The sequence below is a fragment of the Bos indicus genome, chromosome X, assembly GCF_029378745.1.
Source record: "Bos indicus isolate NIAB-ARS_2022 breed Sahiwal x Tharparkar chromosome X, NIAB-ARS_B.indTharparkar_mat_pri_1.0, whole genome shotgun sequence".
Classification (NCBI taxonomy): Eukaryota; Metazoa; Chordata; class Mammalia; order Artiodactyla; family Bovidae; genus Bos; species Bos indicus.
In genome coordinates this window covers 55,720,778-55,728,249 of record NC_091789.1, presented here as the reverse complement: position 1 = coordinate 55,728,249, position 7,472 = coordinate 55,720,778, and the positions used below count along the sequence as shown (strand labels likewise).

At 40.3% G+C, this 7,472-nt stretch overlaps 1 pseudogene; it reads right to left on the bottom strand.

Moving 5' to 3' along the window:
* Positions 1 to 555: 555 nt before the first annotated feature.
* On the bottom strand, positions 556 to 3,548 carry LOC139181071 (E3 ubiquitin-protein ligase RNF168 pseudogene; annotated as a pseudogene).
* Between the last annotated feature and the right edge of the window lie 3,924 nt (positions 3,549 to 7,472).

Here is a 7,472-nt window from a genome sequence, read left to right as displayed (position 1 = left end):
CCGGATTCTCAAGCTCTGCACAGTTTTAGTACTCCCTGAGAAATTAAACACTGTCATATCCCTTCCATGAAAATGGGAAGAAAAAAAAATGGGAGGAAACGCATCAGTATATACTAATGACTGACACAAAACATTTACTAGTTTATCACAAAAGTGCATTTATGATAGGAGCATCAGAAAGAGTAACTGAAAAATTAAAATTTACCTTAAAAATATGTTAGAAAACTTTACACAGACAAATAAGTGGCTATATATGTAAATCCTAAATATATTACAGTATTTTATATCCATTTTGGTAATGGACTACTCCAGGAAGATGTAATTACGAAACTTTAAATTCAAGGAGTTCTAAAAATGTAAAGCAAAACAGGTCTTAAAAAATATAGGTTTGATGAAAAGAGAGATTTTTGTCTATTTAGACAAATCTGGTTAGTTTCTAACTACACTTCATTTCAGCACAATCATCACTCAGGGGACAATCATTTATGAGAAAGGGGAAATTAAAGTTTAAATTACCTTCAGAATTCTACCCATTATCACCCAATCAATACTGAAGTATATGTCATCAAGTATGCAAAATTACAGAATTTCAGTTATGAAATTTGGAGGCAAAAAGCGTAATTATGTATAAAATCACTGACAAATTTAAGCTAGTATTATTAGCTTTAGGACATTTTTTGTATCATAACCTTAAAAGGATGGCAAACTAGACATCAGCAGAAATGCTGTTAAAGCTGTTGGGGTTTTTTTGCTCCAAGTTTTTCATATGAATGAAATAAAAGTTTAACCGTCTCTAAGTTAAATTTCACAGGTGAAATTGCTGCTCTCTGATTTAACTTTTGGGGTAAGACAGGGCAAAATCCAAGTATCATCTCTTCCATTTTTGTGCATAAACACAAATAAGAGTCAGTATCAATACAAATGACAACATACGGAGACAACATGTTTAGTCAGGTTCTATAACACAGGATACTAGGACATAACTCTGCTACAGTAAATTCCCGTTTTGTGTTTTGGAAGAGCAGCTTACATAGTATGGTGTGAAAAGCAGTAAAACGCACATGCTTTTTGTGTCATTTAGCAAAGAAAGACAAGAAAGAATATATTGCCAAACTCCACCTGCTACTCCATCCTAGACCCAGTTGTCTATCATCCACTCAGTTCCAGTACTTCCAAATTCTCAATCTACCCCACTCAGTCTCAAGCCAAGATTAACTCCTTTTGCACCAACTCTCCTTTCTCTCAGCTAAGTCATCATTTTCCAGAAAAGTCTGATTTTTCTGACTCCACGATTTAACCCATTTGAAGTCAAAGAAAATGCTGTAATACTGAAAACAATCAAACTAGAGATGGAAATTAGTGTTGTGGAAGATACATGTCAAGTGCTCTGCAAAGGTAATGAGAAACTTGCAAGAAAACAGATTTTAAACTCTGCCTGGCTTCCTTAGTTACTCGGTATACGATAATGTTGCTCTGATTACTAGTCAGGACAATAAAGTGCTCAAAGGCACTAAAATATGCATCTTGGGGGGAAATGCATGGACATTAAGATTTCCTGGGAGTTGGCCAAGGCATTTTTACATCCATAAGGACTGTCAACTTAAACTTAGTCTGTCACAGTTATTAAAAAAAAGGAAAGGAGTGGAATTCTTGCTTACAACTGGGTTTGGCAGAAACACATCTGTATACTCTGCCTCTGTGATCACACAGGCCTTTAATTAGGGACAATGAGTGTGCCCACAGAGCAGCACTAATGAAAAATTTATAAGGAGTCTATGATAGAGCTTCACAATCCAGCTTTACTAGGTTGTAAACACTCTTCTTACCCAAGCATTACTTTGTGTATCTGTGAAACATCTGAAAAATACTTTTCTTTGACTTACCAGGCTGTAGGGAATGAGTCATTTTATGTACAAGCATCTACAGTAGAACTTGGTACTTTCTTGCATTAACTGAACAATGTTCCAACTGGAACCTAAAGGAAGGTTGCCAATGCTCACTTTTCAGGCTCTGTGAGGTGCTGGATGCTCTAGATCAGTTTGTCTGTGGAAGCTTCTCTCTTTGGCATGCTTCCTCTGTCCATTTAGTAATTTGCCTGGAGGTGACGACGTAGCTCGTAACTGACATTCATCTGGGGATCCTTTTAGCCAGGTTGGCCTCATTTGTTCTTGATTCACCTCTTTCTGAAGCTGCAATGCTAATAACCTATCCTGTTCTTCTTGTTTATGTCTCGCAAAAAATAGACGTTCCAAATCTAACAGTTTTGGGGTGAAGTGAACTTGTTTACTCTTGTTCGGAAGGAAACTTTGAGGAACATTTTCCTTCTTTTTGTAGAATAGCATGGATTGCTGACTGCTTCAGACAAAGATTCCTGGTTTTTTGCTCTGGAGATGTCCTTATTGGTCAGTAGGTGAGACTCCTCATTTTCTGTCACAGCTGTGTTATTTTTCAGTGTCTGTGTCACATCTGACACTGTACATCCACTCTCCGTTTCGCCATAAGGCTTAACTGCAGTTTCTCCAGAAGAGGAAACTCCAGCTTTAGGCTCTTCATGACTGATGACACGTAACTCTCTTTCATGACTGATTTGTTTTGTTTTCACTTTTCCTTCAAGCTACCATTCTCCACCACTGGCACATAACTGAGGTCTACTTCAGTGACTGCAGTGAAGCTTCTGCATCTTGCTTTTGAACTTCAAGGTGTATTTGAGGAGAAAGCGCTGGCATATCTTCCTCAACTTCTGTGTCTTGCCATGTAGGGTTCTTCCCATCACCGCTGTCAGTTTCCTTGGACCTGGAGGTTTCCTGTCTTCTTCTACAACTTCAGACTGTGACGCTGACTCAAGTTGAGATTTTGGTGACAAATACTTCTGAATATCGCCAGTGTTTTTTCGTTTGCTCTTCCTTTTCCTTTGTGACTCGGTTGTTGGCTGGATTAGATATTTTGGAATACGAGAGGAGAGCCGAGACACGTTCCTCACAGACATTGCTAATATTAAGGCTTAGCCTTCTTGCCAGCGCTTCTTCTCTTTTCAGTTGTTCTTCCATCTCTCTCTGCCTTTTTTCTGCCTGTCTCTTTTCCTCTTCTTCCTCCTCTGCCAGTAATCTCTGTATGTATTCTTCACTGGCTTTGTTTTCTCCCTCCTGAATGGCTCATCGCTCTGCCTCCTCCTTGCTTCTCTGCTTTTCATATTCTCTTCTTAACTCCCCAGGTTGACTTAATAGACGAACAGGGAGATAGTCATCAATGATTTCCTCTGATTGTTGCCCAGAGACTCTAAGCCGGGATTCCTCTGGATAGTGTTTTTGAATTATCTCCCACAGTTCCATATTGACAAGAGAATTTCTTCAGGTGTGGTACCGAGTCCACGAAGAGACCCGGCAGCGACAGAAAGGACAGCACAAATGTGCCTTCTCCACAGTTGATTTGAAGCATGCTTTACAGAGCGTGTGGTTGCAAGGCAGTGTCACAGGCTCAATGAGGATTTCCAGACAGATGTGGCACTGGCATTCCAACAAGGAAGGGATGGTATCTCTGAGTACAGCCATTCTAATATGCTATAAGGTGTATTCACATCAATACCAGAATTCCAGGATTGGGAGCTTCAAATGTCTTCTGTGGGCCAGGAAAACTGTACGACCCCAGAAGGCGGTGTGTTTGTCGGTGTTAAAGACAAGTATCCCAAAAGGAAGCAAACTAACCTTGACTGCTCCCAGGCACTGCCAACCGTTGCAGTAGGGCAGTGGTGGGCGCAGGGCTCTGTAGTGAGGCACAAGGCAGGCGCCAAGTTCCATTCCTCCCTGTTCGCAGGTGAGGCTTCTCCCTCAGTTCTGAGCAGCTAAGCCCGAGACTGCTGAGGTGCACAGGCCCCAAGCCACCACTCCACAAAGACCAAAGCTTCTTCCAGGATGCCGCCTCAGCAGAGGAACTTCCGTTTGACCTTTGCTGTGGGGTCGACTGCACCTGTGCACTTCTCAGGGCTCTGAGCCGACCCTCCTCTCTCTTGTGCAGTGCAAGTCGCCCTGGTGTGTCTGACTCTTTGCGACCCCGTGGACTATACAGTCCATGGAATTCTCCAGGCCAGAATACTGGAGTGGGTAGCCTTTCCCTTCTCCAGGGGATCTTCCCAACCCAGGGATAGAACCCAGGTCTCCCGCATTGCAGGCACATTCTTTATGAACGGAGCTATCAGGGAAGCCTAATCTTGGGGGGCGGTGCTGTAGCAATCTCAAAAGGTCTAGTGAGGTCACAACGCTCTCCCTCTGGCCTTTTTCTTATAGGACACCAATCATTCATTGTAGAGTCTACCCTAAATACAGGATGATTTAATGTCAATTTCATGATTTCATGTAGTTTCATGCCACAGACCTTATTCCCCAAATGGTCTCATCACAGGTTCAGGGATTGCGGTTTGGACATGTCTTTTTCAGGACATATGTCAACCCACTATAGTGATAGGAGGGTTGGAAAACTAAAATGAGATGTTACCTTTTGTAGATCAGTATACAAACACATCCCTACATGCGTAAATATATAAATTCCTGCATAAGAAAGAATATAATATATTCTTGAACTATGAAATGCAGATAAAAACATTCAGCAGGTGTTTTGGGGTTGTATGTTTTGGGGAAAGCTTGCTTTTCTGCTCTTTTTTTATATTATTTATTTTTTACCTAGGAGAGATGTCTATTGTTCTTGCAAGTGTGTAAAACATAAAATGGCAGGGAAGCAAGTACATTCTTACTGCACCCCCATAAAAGCCTTTAGAACGGTAATATTTTTCAGGGACAGGAAGAGAGATGAGAGGTTGAGGAAGCCCCTTCCTCCATGTAACAAGAAAATTCCCCTCCAATAACAACCAAAATGATGAATATCGGGGCTTTAAATTTCTTGTTATTAAATTGGAGGAAAATATTGGACCTCAGTTTGACATTTTAAATTTTTAAATGGAGGATAATTGTGTTACAATGTTGTGCTGGTTTCTGCCACACAACATTCCAAATCAGTTGCCACTATGTATGTGTATCCTCTCCCTCCCCACTCCCCTCCCCCTATCCTTCCCCTTTAGTTCATATAAACCCCAGTCTGGGTTCCCTGTGTTATATAGCAACTTCTCACTAGCTGTCTCTTCTACACATTGTAGTGTGTGTGTGTGTAGTGCTACTTTTTCAATTTGTCTCACCCTCTCATTCCCCTGCTGTGTCCTCAAGTCTGTTCTCTGTTCTGTTTCTGCATTCCTTCCCTGCTAATAGGTTCATCAGTGCCATTTGGCTAGATTTCATAGATATGCTTTAATTTACTATATTTGTTTTTCTCTTTCTGACTTACGTCACTCTGTATAACAGTTTCTAGGTTCATCCACCTCATTATGACTGACTCAAATTCGTTCCTTTTTATGGCTGAGTAATATTCCATTGTACATATGAACCACTACTTCTTTGTCCATTCATCTGTATATGCACATCTAGGTTGTTTCTGTGTCCTGGCTATTGTAAGTAGTGCTGCAGTAAACCTTAGGGTACGTGTTTCTTTTTGAGTTGTGGGTTTCTCAGGATATATGCCCAATAGTGGAATTGATGGGTCATATGATAGTTTTATTCCTAGTTTTTTTCGGGAATCTGCATATTGTTCCCCACAGTGGCTGTATCAATTTACATTCCCACCAAAAGTGCAAGAGGGTTATCTTTCTCCGTATCTTCTCCAGCATTTATTGTTTATAGATTTTTTTTTATAATAACCATTCTGACTAGTATGTGGTGGTACTTCATTGCAGTTTTGATTGACATTTCCCTAATAATGAGCAGTGTTGAAGCATCGTATCATGTGTTTATCGGCCATCTGTATGTCTTCTTTGCAGAAGTGTCTGTTTATGTCTTCTGCCTATTTTTTTGATTGGGTTGTTTGTTTTTTTCATATTGAGCTGACTGAGCACCTTATATGTTTTGGAGATTAATCCTTTGTCAGTTTTTTCATTTGCAATTGTTTTCTCCCATTCTGAGGGTTGTTTGTTTATCGTTTCCCTTGCTGTGCAAAAACTTTTCAGTTTTATTAAATTGCATTTGTTAATTTTTGCTTTTATTTCCATTACTCTAGGAGGTGGGTGCAAGAGAATCTTGCTACGATTTTTGGCATAGACTATTCTGCCTATGTTTTAATAAAGAGTTTTGTAATTTCTGGCCTTACACTTAAGTCTTTAGTCCCTTTTGAGTTTGTTTTTATGTATGGTTTTCCAAAGCTTTGTGTGACCTGATGACAATGAGTATTATCAGGTGAGAGGTAGCAGTGGGCACTGGTTAGATGTGGGGCTCAGCAGGCACCTAGAGTCTGTTCACGTCTTAGTCTTGTGACTGCTTAGCCCTGCCCTCAGTGTGCCTCATTTCCCTGATGTTTAAAGTTGGGCAACAGTAGCTCCTCCTCATAGATTGTGGTGAGGGTTTAATGAGCAACTACAGGTTTAGCACTTACAACTGTGGGGAACCAAGGGAGTCAGCAATAATAATTAACAATTCTTAGAATTATCATACCTAAATTGGCCATTGGTGTTTCTATTCCCATTTTTATGTTTACATGGGCCTATATCATGACTCTTTGTGATTCTATGGACTCTAGCCCGCCAGGCTCCTCTGTCCATGGGATTCTCCAGGCAAGAACACTGAAATGGGTTGCCATGACCTCCCTGAAGTCATCTTCCTGACCCAGGGATCGAATCCCTGTCTCCTGGGTCTCCTGCACTGGCAGATGGGTTTTTGTACCACTAGTACCACATAGAAAGCCCACATTGGTATTGCTCCAAAGAAAGCAGTTGTATAAAATAATAAGTAGGCTATCACCTCACTACCATGCTCTATGATGAACAGTTATATTTATATAGTAAAATGTCTCAGAAACAAATATATACTCAACCGTTAGGAATTCTTCTCCACAAATAAGATGGTTTCAGGGGTTTTGAATGATTTTTTCCTAAATGCATTTTTCATTTTTTTCTACAAATAAAGTGTCTTGGATAAGCCTTCTCAAGTGAATAATGCAAAAAAAAAAAAAAAAAAAAAAACCCACAGAAGAGAACAATAGGATGGGAAAAACTAGAGATGTCTTCAAGATAATTAAGGTATGAGGGGAACATTTTATGCAAGGATGGGCACAATGAAAGACAGAAACAGCAAGGGCCTGACAAAAGCAAAAGAGATTAAAAAGAAGTGGCAAAAACACATAAGAACTATACAAAAAAGATAGTAGTGACCCAGAAAGCCACGATGGTGTGGCTACTCACCTAGAGCCAGACATCCTGCAGTGTGAAGTCAACTGGGCCTTAGGAAACATGATTATGAAACGCCAGTGGAAGTGATGGAATTCCAGCTGAGCTATTTAAATCCTAAAAGATGACACTGTTAAAGTGTGGCATGCAACATATCAGCAAATTTGGAAAACTCAGCAGTGGCCACAGGACTGGAAAAGTCAGTTTTCGTTCCAAT